The 14,531-nt window shown below is 42.9% G+C and overlaps 2 protein-coding genes across 4 annotated transcripts in view; one reads left to right on the top strand and one right to left on the bottom strand.

The window, feature by feature from the left end:
• Positions 1-14,531, bottom strand: part of TNFRSF11B (TNF receptor superfamily member 11b) — a 116,183-nt gene that overhangs the window by 81,063 nt on the left and 20,589 nt on the right. For 2 of the 3 annotated variants that reach the window (XM_048841539.2, XM_075124962.1), the window contains exon 1: positions 6,554-6,637. The exons of the other annotated variant lie outside the window; for it this stretch is intronic. The gene's annotated coding sequence lies outside the window, so the exon portion shown is untranslated. Of the gene's footprint in view, positions 1-6,553; positions 6,638-14,531 lie in introns of those variants that run through there. 3 annotated transcript variants of the gene reach the window in all.
• COLEC10 (collectin subfamily member 10) overlaps positions 6,604-14,531 on the top strand; it is a 35,471-nt gene continuing 27,543 nt past the window's right edge. Inside the window, exon 1 of the mRNA XM_048841543.2 lies at positions 6,604-6,683. The gene's annotated coding sequence lies outside the window, so the exon portion shown is untranslated. The remainder of the gene's footprint in view (positions 6,684-14,531) is intronic.

Here is a 14,531-nt window from a genome sequence, read left to right as displayed (position 1 = left end):
ATGTTCAGCCGGTTATCGACCATAACCCCCAAGTCCTTTTCAGAGTCACTGCTTCTCATTATAGAGAAGACCATCGTTTAAGCATGGCCAATATTCTTTGTTCCTAAATGTATTACCTTACATTTAGATGTACTAAAACACATATTGTTTGCTTGCACCTAGTCATCAAGCAATACAGATTGCTCTGTAACAGTGACCTGTCTTCATACCACTCCCCTAGTCTTTGTCATTGCAAACTTTATCAGTGATGATTTTATGTTCTCTTCCAGGTCATTGATAAAAATGTTAAATAGAATATGGGCAAGAACCAGTCCCTACAGGACTTACCTAGAAACATGCCCATTTGATTATGAGTCTTCATTTACAATTACATTTTGAGACCTATCAGTTAGCCAGTTTTTAATCTGTTTAAATGTGTGCCACGTTGACTTGGTATTACACTAGTTTCTTATCAAAATATTGTACAGTACCAAGTCAAATACCTTCCAGGAGTGTAACTATCTTGCATCTGTGTTATTGCCTTTATCTGTCACACTTGCAATCTCATCAAAAAATGATAGCAAGTCAAAAAAATGATATCAAAGATCTCAACATCTGGATCCAACCCCTTTAACTGAGATTCCTTGACTAACAAGCAAAGATGAATCAAATAAGAACAACCAAGGTCACTGAAGACAGCCAGATACCATCTTGGCAGTCTCTTCCCATTCAAGGTAATACCAAAGACACCAATACACACAGTTGTGGAGTTGTCAAGTGCGCTATCTACTGCAGTGAACAAAATCTTTGGACCTCCAAACTATTATCCCAAGAGAAGTAGTAAGCAGAGATGGGTCACAATATGTTAGGGCAAGACATTCCCCATTACAACTCATTTTGATTTAGCTAGCAGTATAAAAATATCCTTTCTTTGAGGAAATGTGTCTGTGCAAGAATTGAACTTTTACGTTTAAAGGCAAAAAATATTTTATTCTTGTTGACAAACAACCTGTGCCATCTTTCTGTGAGCATGTGGTGTGACCAGCTTCTAATACTCTATGGGTAAATTGCCCTCTGCCTCCCTAAAGCCCCTCTACTTATTACATTGATTTATATAGCACCAGCATATTCTAGCTGCTTTGCAGACAAACCTGAAGACAATACACTGGTACTGAGAAGCTCACAATCTAAGTACAGTCTAAGACCATGATCCTGCAAAATGATCCACACAGGTAGAGCCGTGCACCTGCCTGGAAAAGTGAGCTATTACCAGCAGGAGGGGGGGGAACCTTTCGTAGTGTAACCCTTCTGCCCATCAGAGTTGGCAGCAACAAGGGCCGGGTTCAATATCTAGGGGATCCATTCCAATAACACAATGCAAACCGGCTCGAGCCCCCACCCAGTGACCTGGGACAAATATATACCACCCCCGCTGGGCGCCTCCAAGAGGCAATACTTCCCTCTCACAAGCACATAGTCTGAGTGTAGCAAAAAGCCTTTTAATAACAGAGAGAAACAATGTGGCATTATGTTGGGGAAACACCACCAACAGGATTCATAACACAACCCATGAGCAAAAAACCCACCCCAAACAAATTGGGGCATGCCCCTTTCCCTTTGGTTCTTGAGTCCGGCAACCCCAAATCACCCAAAGTCCCAAAAGTCCAATGACCCAAAAGTCTCTGTCCCTGGTCAGGGCAGCTCCAGAGTTCGAAAGTTTATCTGCGGAGCTTTACCTCCCAACCTGGGTGGAGATGGGACTGCGGTAAGAGGCACCTTACATGATCTGAAGCTGACCGCCCCACAGCTCCATAGGCCTTCGCTTCGCTCTGTTCCGCCAGCCGCCCCACAAACTCCTTCGCTTAGCTCCACTCCACGGCCCACAAGCAGCTCCCGCCGTCCCACGAACTGCTCCACCAGCCTGTCCACAAGGCACTCCAGCCATCCCGCAAACTGCTCCACAATATATCTTCAGGCTCCCCCACTACTTAACACAACACTCAGTGATTTCAGCTCTTAGTCAGTTCAGCTCTTTGGTGAATTCAGCTTGTAGTAGGAGAGCCTCAGTGCTGGTGCACTAGTAGCTCAAAGTGAGCTCAGCAGCCTGTAACTAGACTTCTAATAGAAATCAAAATTAGCTCTGATATTCCACAGAGGAGAGAGGAGGAAGTGCAATTAGCATGGAAGGCCCTCACCAAGGGGCCCATACCACCAAGTATTAATACTTGTCCCCAGCCTCTCTCGATTCACAGAGTTTTAAAACCCATGACCCTTGCCTAGCGAGTGCTACTTAGTTGATGGTGAGTCCCTCCATGATAACAAAAGCCCCAGTACAGTTCCAAGCACAGTTCCCATAATCAGGGTAATAACAATTTATTCTTCCTGCCCCAATAACAGAGACACTGGGGATCCCACAGCAGCCAAAGTGACCATTTGGGCAGCTATGGCCTCATTCTAGGCGGGGTGGGTGTGCCTATGCAAATGAGATCGGCCCCTGAAGTTCTTTTCCACAACTTGCCACACCTCATCACCAGATGTCAGGGTGGAGCTCATCCTGACACTGCTTACAGTAGTGATAATCAAGGTGTGCCATTTCCAGCAGTTGACAAGAACGTCTGAGGAACAGTGTGTTGGGGGAAAGAGGGGGAGGGATAAATGGTTTATTGAAAGCAGGGAATTACTATTTGAAACAAAAAGAAAAGGAGGACTTGTGGCACCTTAGAGACTAACAAATGTATTTGAGCATAAGCTTTCGTGAGCTACAGCTCACTTCGTCGGATGCATTCAAACAAAGTTTGTTTCCAAAAAGCGTGCCAAATAGGTCTATGTTCTTTGGAAACACAGAAGTTGTTCCCTATGACCCATACTATTTTCTGAAAAATTACAGTAGACTGACTCATGCAGGTTTATATTGTTCTCCATTTAAATACTGTTTTTTTGGCTAAGTGGTAGCTATTTCAGTGGTTACCTTTTGGTTTGATGGTTTGTTTTTTTATAGGGAAGAGAAAGTTTACCCAAATTATAAGCCACTGCCAGTACTGCCTGAGGGAAAATGTCATCTTGACATTGATTTCGTTAGGGAATGAATCATGCAGCCATATAACTTAGCAGCACTGTCTGTCTAGATTTGTGATGTGTTTTGTTTCTGTTAATACAAAGTTTGGCACTTGAAAAAATGTGTGATGTCTGGTCTTATGTGTATTTATAGTTTATCCCATGTTTACTAACAATTCTACTCTGTGTGTCATTCATGTCTGGCATATGCATCATCAGTAGTTCCATTTCAATATAGAAACCCATAATTTCCTTTTATATTTTGTCCATATGCATCATTTTTGTGGCTGCACTTTGTCTATGATAAGGTATTATCAGAATGCATGCTTAATGACAGAAACCATAATATGTTCCATATATAGTACTTTATGGTTATTGTAAACTGGCGTTTGACACACATTTATGATTTAGATCATTAATGGCTGTTTGCATCACCGATATGACCCCTTGCATCACTTTTTAAAAAACCAGTGACACACTCCTTTACAGATTCCCTTTAGCTCAGCTAATTCAAAGAAAATCAGAAAACCAAATCTTTAATCAGGACAGATTCACATTCTAAATAGTGAATAGGATTTAAAGGCTTTCTTGTGGCCAGAATCTGCTACCTTGAATTACCACTTAGGTAGGTATTACTTTTAGGAGTAAGAGTTGTAGAATCAGGGCAGCAGTAAACTCAGCATAACATATGTTTCTAGTCTATGTTTTAATCCTTTGCAATTGACTAATAGATGGATTGCGTCTTCTCATTTATCTTTTATTTCTTTTAGATCAGTTGGTTTCTTTGTTTCCCCTCTTTGTTCTTAATTGCTTGCTTTTGTTCATCATTATATAGAGAGTGCTTGATGCTGTACAGACATATAGGAGGTCAGCATGAGTTTGCAATCTCGGTTTAGGACTCTATTCAGCCAATCACATCTCTTGCCTGTCACCCCTTAAAGTGCAGGATTCCATGACTTTCTCTGGTGCTGGGGTGGTGTAGAATGTCAAGACACACCACCCCCACACCTATGTATGAAAGAGGTCCATTCTAATGACCTCAGAAAGAGTCAGCCCAGGGTGGTACTGAGGGCATATTGACACCCACATGCAGGGACAGTCTCTCAGGGATAAATGACTCATTCCACATCCTCCGTAAAGTGAAACACATGCTTTCTGTGAATTCCTTTTGGTTTCACTCATTCACTCATAAAGAAATTGTTTTCATAGAGAAGAGACTGATTGCAGCAAAGGAGCGGGCACTAGCAGCAGTAAGCAGGGTGCTAATCTAAGTCCATCTTCAGTGTTCATCTGTGCCCTAGTGAAATTGGCTTACCACTTATGTGAGTAGGAACTATGCCATCCTACCACATGGGCATTAGAATGGGTACCTAAGTGATCATGTGCATACATTGACTGTGGGCAACAAGGGCAGGATTCCAAGCCCAGGAATGTGGACACAGCTGCATGTCTTGCTCATGTGGACATATTCCGTAGTTAATGAGCCATGTCAACAACACAGAGATGGATTCACTGAGCGATCAGCCAAACTGCCTCCACCGCCGTGCAAAGTGAGTTTTTTGCATCTCAGGGACCAGAATGTGTGTTGCACAAGGACTGGGAAGGAGAGGGAAAACAACAATCAGAGATTTCATGATATTGCTTTATTCATTTTGTCACATTCAAACCCTGTGAATCACCATCATTCTTGATGTGGGAAATAAGCATTTAAAAGGTACCATACCAGGTATGTGATGCAGCATTGTGTGTGCTTTTTATGGCACATACCTGTTACGCACTGTGGATGGGAACTGGTTAATATTAGAAATGATCTGGCATTGAGAACCCAGACCCCTGGAAGAATTCAGATCTTAATCTAGCTCTGAACTATGCAGCTCATGCCAAGTTCTAGTTATTACCCAGGGCTTTAGGTCTCTCCACTGGAAACAAAGAATTAAAATATATCTAAGTTAGGATAAAAACACATTAGCATGCAGTGCTTTGGATTAGGCAATATTGGTCAGAAATGTATAATTCCTAATGTAACGTCCTTGGAGATCTGGACCTTGAACTGAAAAAGAGTGTGGTTCATATTAATAAAACATTGTTCCAGCTGGATCTAGATAAGAAACATTTGAAGAAATTAAGATGTTGGATAAGATTTTACCTACGCTATCTCTCTCTGGCACTGATTTAATGTTATTTCTAAATACAAATTCCATTACCCATCATCTTAGAATTCCAATGATTAAACAATGCCAAAGGGCAAAATCTGGAGATGGTTGAAATACTTCTGTGACTTATGAACATTTCTTGTATACCCAGGACTAAATATGTAAGTGCAGGCAGTAGATTAATTGTAGAGCAAAGCACCTAAATGTATGGAATGTGAAACATGAGGGGGAAATAGCTTGTAGTTTTGGTTATCCTATCACAAGAACATATTCTGAAAACACCTGCTATTTGCTTCACACTGGTACATTCCAATGGGAAATTACTAACCAGAAGTACTTTAATGAGCCCCGGAGATAAAATTTATTTCTGTCACAGATGGCTGGACAATGTCTAGAGAGGTGTGAACTTCTCCAGAAGCAGAGAAATCACTACATACTAGTACTGAATTGTACACTTGTGTGTTATGCAAGGCGACATTATAACAAATCCATGTAATACAAAAAACAACAATGACTGTGTAAATCAGACATGCACATGAACCTGGGACTAGCACCTGGTCTTTCAGATCCAAAATCACAAGCCTCTACCACTTAAGACAAAGGAGAACTGTATCTACTAGTAAGTCCCTTAGCCTCTGTGTGCCAGCCACTAGATGGCTGTATAAGACATTCATAAAACACACACAGAGCTGTAAGGGGGTTTGTGTTACAGAGCCAATATACCCCACGCTGCACAATGATGTGACCCAAGAAGCGAAGAAGCCTTCAGCTAGGACACAGACTGTGCTAGACATGGACTATGCTAGAGTTGGAACTGTGTTAGCTAGAAGTCTATTTAAACAAATATTTTACTGGCAGGATACCAACACAGTGTTCTAGGCCACATTTTGCCAAACTGTGCTTCAGAATGCGCTCTAAACCTTCAAGGTTTCTCTAGTTCCCAGTGGGTCCTGCTCCCACTTACTCGTTCCCCACCCCAACAATGCAGTGCTCTCTTCACTTCCCACCTGAGTCCCCTTGGGTTTTTTTCCCCCCTTCTTAATTTGCAGGCCAAAAATTACTGAAGCAGCTAGAATGAGTTCAGAAAGTACTCTGGACCACCAGCTGCCTCCTCTCTCCTCTGCCTGCTCTACCATGCACCACTTTATAAAGTGTTTTGAGATTTGCAGATGTAAAATTCTAGAGAAGTTCTAAGAAAGCACTTCAGGGCAGGGACCCTTGTTTGGAAAGTGCCTAGCACAGTTTTGATTGGTTAAGGTATAACTAGGCAGGTATAGCTATTCACTATATAAACTGGGGTCCAAGAAGGAGACCCGCAGAAGGAACAGAATAAGAAGCAGGAAAGACCTGGAAGAAGAAGAACTCACCTCTAAGGCACAGCCTAAGATCAGAACTGCTAAGAATCCTCTGCATGACCATGACGTGCAGCAACCAGAATACAGACAAGAGTGACCTTGCCTGGCCAACAGGGAAAGTCCGCCTGCATGATCAGGATTGGTGAGCATAACATTTTGCTTGTTAATTGTTAATAAATAGAGGAAAAGTATATTATTGTGTAAGGCTCTTTTGCTGGTAAAAGGTCATGCAAACCCGTAAAGAGTATGCCCTGAGCCCTAGGAATTAGGAAAGGGACAGGTGGGTACTTAAATTAACCAGATTATGCACTGAGCCCTGGGAGCTGGTGACCCTGAGCCCTGGCAATTGGGAAAGGGTGGGTTTGTCTAAATCAAGTGGGTCACGCCTTGAGCCTTGGGAACTGGGTAAGGGTGGGTGCCCTAGTGCGTGTGTAACAGAGAATTTGTGTGGGTAACAAGTTTGGATGACATCATACACTAAATAGTGAAAAAAGATAAATAACTAAGCAAGTGTGTGTGTGTTTGTGTGTGGGGGGGGGGGGTGTTATGTTCCAGGCACACACACAGACACACACGCATTAGATAAAATCATAAATTACTCTTGCTGGAAGGTTGCAATGTAACACTTCTTTATTTCTTAGAATTCAGAACAATAACACACAAGAACCCAAAACAGAAAGCACAACCCACTCCACCTGACTCTAGCCTGGCTCTCTGATCACTGGCTCTGCTGGGCCCACATCCCTTGCTTCCTTACAAAGCCCTCTAGTCTGCAGGCAGGACCAGAAATAACCTCTAAGCATTTAAAGTTTTAACACGATTTATAATACACCACCATGTGTTTGGTAGCAACATTTAAAACAAAGGGGGATAGGCAGAACACAACAGCCAGAATGCTGGAAGAGGGAAACAGGGACAGACTTGGCCAGAGAATCTGATGGCTAATGGTGCTCAGTACTATCACTGCAGTTCTGGAAGTGGAGCTTTCGCTGAGGAGCTTTGCTGTTGGTTTTGCCATTATTGTTCAAGGTAAACAGGACTTGTGTACATGATGGGTGAAATTTGGCCCTATTTAGAGAGGCAGCACAAGGCTTAGGTGTTAGGATGAAATTCAGCCCTAAGCAGAGAACCAGCATAAGGTCTATGTCTTGTGCTGGCTCTCTATATAAGGCCAAATTTCACCCTCTGTCAATAACTTCTCTCCCAGCAATGAACAAACCTCCTCCAAAGTCCCAAACACTGCCTATCCCTCAGTGGAGGGGACAATAGTGTGTTAGGGTGTATGCCATACTGACTTCTTGTCAGTTCCCCCTTTCCCCCCAAGATCCTTGGTCTATCTGTGCTTTAATATATTAAAATACATGTTGTCACCCTAAACTTAGCTTATGTGGAGAAGAGGAAAATGCTCGCTCTCCCAGGGGGATTCTCAGTTCCCATCTTTTGTGCATGATTCCTTTCCTCCCCCTGCCAATACAAGGGTGGTATCATCAAGCACTGAGAGATGATACTTGAAGATACCAGGTTAACTCCATTTAGGTTGGAAGCAGTGCATTTCCTGCTATAAATGGAGGGCTGTTTCCAACTATAAAAGTTTTGAGAGTTCTACCCTGCAATTGTTTTGTTCCTTGTATACAGTGTTTAGAGATGGGTCTCAAACCAGACCCGTGGATCTGAACTGATGGGGAAGCTCAGATTCAGGTCTGGATTCTGCATCTGGCCCCTGTGTTGACAACGTGAAATACTAGCACTCCAAACCACCTTTGGAATGGTCAAATTGCAGATCTGGATCCTAATCCTGTGACTCGGGCCCATTATTAGATTTTTGAAGGGAGAACGATATGTAAGTGAAAAAAAAGATATCTGAGATAGGGCTCCTCTCTCAAATGTAAACAGAGTTAAATTTGTGTCATGAAGCAGTGGGCTTAGTTTTCTAAAGGAGGCATGGTTCCCAGAAGGAATTACATAAATATTTATGAAAATGAAGCAGGAAATATTTTCCCAGGGTAGGACACTTATTCAGCGCTACTCAGGTCAGCAAGAGCTGGAGGCTATTTTGTAAGTCATTCACTGGAACTGAATCACTGCCTGCTTGTTTGCTGGGTTCTGTTCTGACACAGGAACAGGCTGCACTCTGACTAACACAAATTATGAAACAATTGCAGCTTTTCCCTTTATATATATATATATATATATATATATATATATAAAACAGAACTTGGAATTCCTTTTTTTTAAAACAACCCCAATGTTTGGCAGTATCTATATGTGTTTCCATGGACAGCCATAATGGTGACATTAGTTAATATCAGGACTTTCATGGAGTCTCATGAGAGTATTATTGTAGCCAACAGTCATTTTCAGTAACAGGAAAAACTTGAAGTGCTCTGTGGCCAATTGCTTGAACTGACAATAGGGATGAAATTAACCTAGATGTTCCTGTTAATGTGGTGTGATTCCTGGGAGATGTGAAAAGAAAAGGAGTACTTGTGGCACCTTAGAGACTAACCAATTTATTTGAGCATGAGCTTTCGTGAGCCACAGCTCACTTCATCAGATGTGTACCGTGGAAACTGCAGCAGACTTTATATACACACAGAGAATATGAAACAATACCTCCTCCCACCCCACTGTTCTGCTGGTAATAGCTTATCTAAAGTGATCAACAGGTGGGCCATTTCCAGCACAAATCCAGGTTTTCTCACCCTCCACCCCCCCACACAAATTCACTCTCCTGCTGGTGCTAGCCCATCCAAAGTGACAACTCTTTACATAATCAAGTCGGGCTATTTCCTGGATCTATGCAGGACTTGATTATGTAAAGAGTTGTCACTTTGGATGGGCTAGCACCAGCAGGAGAGTGAATTTGTGTGGGGGGGTGGAGGGTGAGAAAACCTGGATTTGTGCTGGAAATGGCCCACCTGTTGATCACTTTAGATAAGCTATTACCAGCAGGACAGTGGGGTGGGAGGAGGTATTGTTTCATATTCTCTGTGTGTATATAAAGTCTGCTGCAGTTTCCACGGTACACATCTGATGAAGTGAGCTGTGGCTCACGAAAGCTCATGCTCAAATAAATTGGTTAGTCTCTAAGGTGCCACAAGTACTCCTTTTCTTTTTGCGAATACAGACTAACACGGCTGTTCCTCTGAAACCTGGGAGATGTGAATAAGCGTGAAGAGGGCCTGTTGCTGCATATTTTATACACCCCACTGAAGTGGGCTTTAAGTAAGAACTGACCATATATTATTTTCAGGCCACATGTTTGAAGATCTATAATAAATGTAGGCTTTGATCTTGTAAATCCTTGCACGCTGCATAACTAGGGACACAAGGCTGTGACGTCCCAGTATAAGTGTGAGCAGAGGCTAAGCGTAACTTGGATATGTTTGAACAATGCAACATAAGCAAGGCCAGAATGGATATTAGGCCATTGTCACCAAGACGGCTGGGTCACGTGTAACCTCTTGAATATCATGTTGGAAGTTATGTGAGACTATTGCAGACTATCTTAAAATCTCTATTTAATTGACTGTACAGGCAACAAGACTTGGGATGAATTCTTTTAATCAGCTGTAAAGTGCAGTTCTTTCTGGAAGCTGTTTGCCGATGCTCATAAAGCTGTTTGCCTACGTTATTCCAGTCACTGCCCGAGTCTCTGACTGGAATAACGTAGTGCAGAGCTGCTGTTTACAGACTACAGCCACATAAAGAAAATGTTATAAAATATGACATGGTGTCAGAAGACAAAGTGTCAGATTTTAAATGAGAAATCAATGAGAATTAGGCACCTAAATCCCAATCTGGGCCTAAAAGCTTTAAAATACCTTCCCCGCGCCCCGTCTCTTGTGTGCCATATCATACTATTCTATTTCCCTCTATTCTTTCCTTCTCTAATCAGTTCCAAGCTTTGACAGTATTGGAATTAACTTAATATCTGGTATGGCAGGCTGGAAAGTCTTGTCCTCAGATCCTGTGGTAGTAGGGGCCATGTAAGTACCATCGGCAGACATTTTGCCTTTGAACACCTGCAGATCCTAGTAGTTGGTCAGTACAAGTATAGGGAAGCTCCCTGAACTATTGAAGTCTTGGGCTAGAGCTGCTGCAGGTGGACCCCAGCGCTCCGATCTGAGTCTTATCTCCGGTATAGGCAGTATGTGTAAAGAGTTGAGGCCAGTATGTGGGACTGTACTAATCAATCAAGTTGGCACTAGCATCTGGCCACCCAGATGGCCACCCATATGGCCTCACCCATAACTATTTCACAATTGGGGACAATGTATACCTTCAAATCAGCGGCACTGCTATGGGTACCCCCATGGCCCCACAGTATGACAACATTTTTATGGCTGACTTAGAACAACGCTTCCTCAGCTTTCGTCCCCTAAAGCCCCTACTCTACTTGCACTATATTGATGACATCTTCATCATCTGGACCCATGGAAAAGAAGCCCTTGAGGAATTCCACCATGATTTCAACAATTTCCATCCCACCATCAACCTCAGCCTGGACCAGTCCACACAAGAGATCTACTTCCTGGACACTATGGTGCTAATAAGCAATGGTCACATAAACACCACCCTATACCGGAAACCTACTGACTGCTATTCCTACCTACATGCCTCCAGCTTTCACCCAGACCACACCACATGGTCCATTGTCTAAAGCCAAGCTCTAAAATACAACCGCATTTGCTCCAACCCCTCAGACAGAGACAAACACCTACAAGATCTCTATCAAGCATTCTTACAACTACAATACCCACCTGCTGAAGTGAAGAAACAGATTGACAGAGCCAGAAGAGTACCCAGAAGTCATCTACTACAGGACAGGCCTAACAAAGAAAATAACAGAACGCCACTAGCCGTCACCTTCAGCCCCCAACTAAAACCTCTCTAACGCATTATGAAGGATCTACAACCTATCCTGAAGGACGACCCATCACTCTCATAAATCTTGGGAGACAGGCCAGTCCTGGCCTACAGACAGCCCCCCCAATCTGAAGCAAATACTCATCAGCAACTACATACCACACAACAGAACCACTAACCCAGGAACCTATCCTTGCAACAAAGCCCGTTGCCAACTGTGCCCACATATCTATTCAGGGGACACCATCACAGGGCCTAATAGCATCAGCCACACTATCAGAGGCTCGTTCACCTGCACATCTACCAATGTGATATATGCCGCCATGTGCAAGCAATGCCCCTCTGCCATGTACATTGGTCAAACTGGACAGTCTCTACATAAAAGAATAAATGGACACAAATCAGATATCAAGAATTATAACATTCATAAACCAGTCGGAGAACACTTCAATCTCTCTGGTCACGCGATCACAGACATGAAAGTTGCGATATTACAACAGAAAAACTTCAAAACCAGACTCCAGTGAGAGACTGCTGAATTGGAATTCATTTGCAAATTGGATACAATTAACTTAGGCTTGAATAGAGACTGGGAGTGGCTAAGTCATTATGCAAGGTAACCTATTTCCCCTTGTTTTTTCCTACCCCCTCTCTCCCCACTGTTCCTCAGACGTTCTTGTTAAACCCTAGATTTGTGCTGGAAATGGCCCACCTTGATTATCATACACATTGTAAGGAGAGTGATCACTTTAGATAAGCAATTACCAGCAGGAGAGTGGGGTGGGGGAGAGAGAAAACCTTTTGTAGTGATAAACACCCATTTTTTCATGGTCTGTGTGTATAAAAACATCCTCACTGTATTTTCCACTTTATGCATCCGATGAAGTGAGCTGTAGCTCATGAAAGCTTATGCTCAAATAAATTGGTTAGTCTCTAAGGTGCCACAAGTACTCCTTCACAATGGCCAATGTACCTCATTACAGCTCAGTCACCACTGAATTCTCTGAGCAAACATTTGCCTGCATCACTTCCCCGATCACTGTTTACTGCTGAAGAATATCAGACAATTGCTGGAAGATTTCTCAGCACTGCTGAGCAGAGTCTGCCATTCACATTGGTTTGCCAACATGCCTCTTTAAAGCCCTCCTCAGAACCAACTACACTAACTTCCTGCTCCTACACCATGGGTGTCTTGTGCTTAAATGGACTTTTTGCCCCCAAAATGGAAGTGAAGTGTCAGAAAAAGGGCAAGGATAAACAACACACATTTACAACTTACAAAGTGATAGGCACAGTTCACAATGCAAATCACCCACAGTCAAGTTTATTCCAGGGGCAACTCCATCCACCCACAATCCCAATTCTTATTCTTCCTGCATCCCCCTCTACCTATGGTGTATTTGTTTTCATTCCCTCCATCTTACTTAGACCACATGCTCTTTGGGGCAAGGATCTGTCTTCTTACATTTCTGAAAAGCAGAGTGCATGGCACAATAATAAAGAGAGAGGGAGTGTTTGTTTTGAAACAGCATGGTAACCCATGACAAGACTGGATATTGGAGGCGAAATCTTCACCCTGCCGAATCAGTGGTAATTTTCCAATGTGGCCAAGATTTCCCCACCACGTGCTTGAGATCAAAGGTCTCCAGCCATCAAAAAAGAGTCGTGTCTTGTGTAACTGCACACTTCTGTATGGGAACACTTGCTGCTATGTTATCTGTCTGTCAAAAGCTTGTAGGGCTATAAAATTAATTTCTCTTTAAATAATGAGGAAAGCATCTGAAAAGGTATTTCTCCTCTTTAATATGTTTTTGCTTAGGATGGGCATAAACAAACATGTGTGTGTAGCCAGCAATAAATTGCTCAGCTCCAACAAATTGGCCCCCCCTTCAAGAGCAGCTCTCCCCTTATTGAGCTCAAGTCATCCAGGATGTAATGGGACAAAAGTTAGTAGAGTCCCACCAGAGATTAATATGAGCATCCATCTGCCTTTGCTCCCCACCTGCCATGATTCGTTGATGTTCTTACTATGTTTTTTATCTAATTAAGAGCTAGAGCCTGCCTTTTTTGGGTAGGGTTGCTCTGGGAAAAGGTGCACCGGGACCACACAGTAAACAGAGGCCTCAGGAAGAATTCTTGTGATTGCCAGAATTCCTCCAGGGAATCACACACTAGTTCCTCTAAACAGCAGATTTTACACCCCTTTGTCTCTGAGTTTGAGCTTCAAACCCACAAACTCAGAGCAAAACTCGGAGAACCATGTCACACAAATCAAAACCAGCACTAACTGAAAACCTCTTTTGCAGTGCAGCTGAGAAAACAAAGACTGAATGGGCATGGAGCCTGAACTACTCCATTGCCTATAGAGATCATCTCTCCTGGCTGGCAATGGGATGCATGGGGTAAAGGCAGGGTGGAGAATTTTGCACTGCTATTGCTCGAACTTTACCTCTTCTGTGGCTTCAGTCCTCAAAGTTGTCCTTCTGGATCTTGTCCAGCAACAAAGCCAGGGAGGCCACAGAGCAACCACTACAACAGTTTCGAGGCCCTAATAGCAGCCATGTCCTGTGGATTCTGGCTGGCAGAGCAGCTTGGTTCACAGACCCACTGCTCACACCCATCTCTCACCCTTCCCTCTCAGTCCCCCACCATGCTGCCTGGAGCCACCAGAGAATTCTGCAGCATGGCATGCAGGAGGTGTGAAGTCCCATTCTATGACTTCTCCTTGAAGCAGAGCTGCACCATTCTATTGCTTTTGGGGGTTCTGGCAGGCTCTTGTTGGTATATGTCCCTTACCTGTTAGGACGAGCATAAATTAATTTCCTTACCTAACAACACAGTACAAGCATCTTATAATTAATTGACATTCATTTGGATAGAAAATCAAAGTCTTTCTCTTCTGAATGAATGGAGTGTTGGGTTTCCCCATTATAAGTGTAAAAAGAAAAGGCTAACAAAAACAGAGAGAGCCTCATATATCCAAGACATTTCCTCTGGCCAATGCAGCTAAATATTTCACAACTAAAAGATAAATTGGAATAAACAGCTGTCACTGTTAAATAAATATTCTGGACAATGTATCATCTGTGCAGGATACAAAAAAACTAACACATCAGTGACC

Source organism: Caretta caretta, chromosome 2 (genome assembly GCF_965140235.1).
Source record: "Caretta caretta isolate rCarCar2 chromosome 2, rCarCar1.hap1, whole genome shotgun sequence".
NCBI classification, from domain to species: domain Eukaryota; kingdom Metazoa; phylum Chordata; order Testudines; family Cheloniidae; genus Caretta; species Caretta caretta.
The sequence above is the reverse complement of the archived record's forward strand: the minus strand, read 5'-3'. Positions and strand labels throughout refer to the sequence as shown.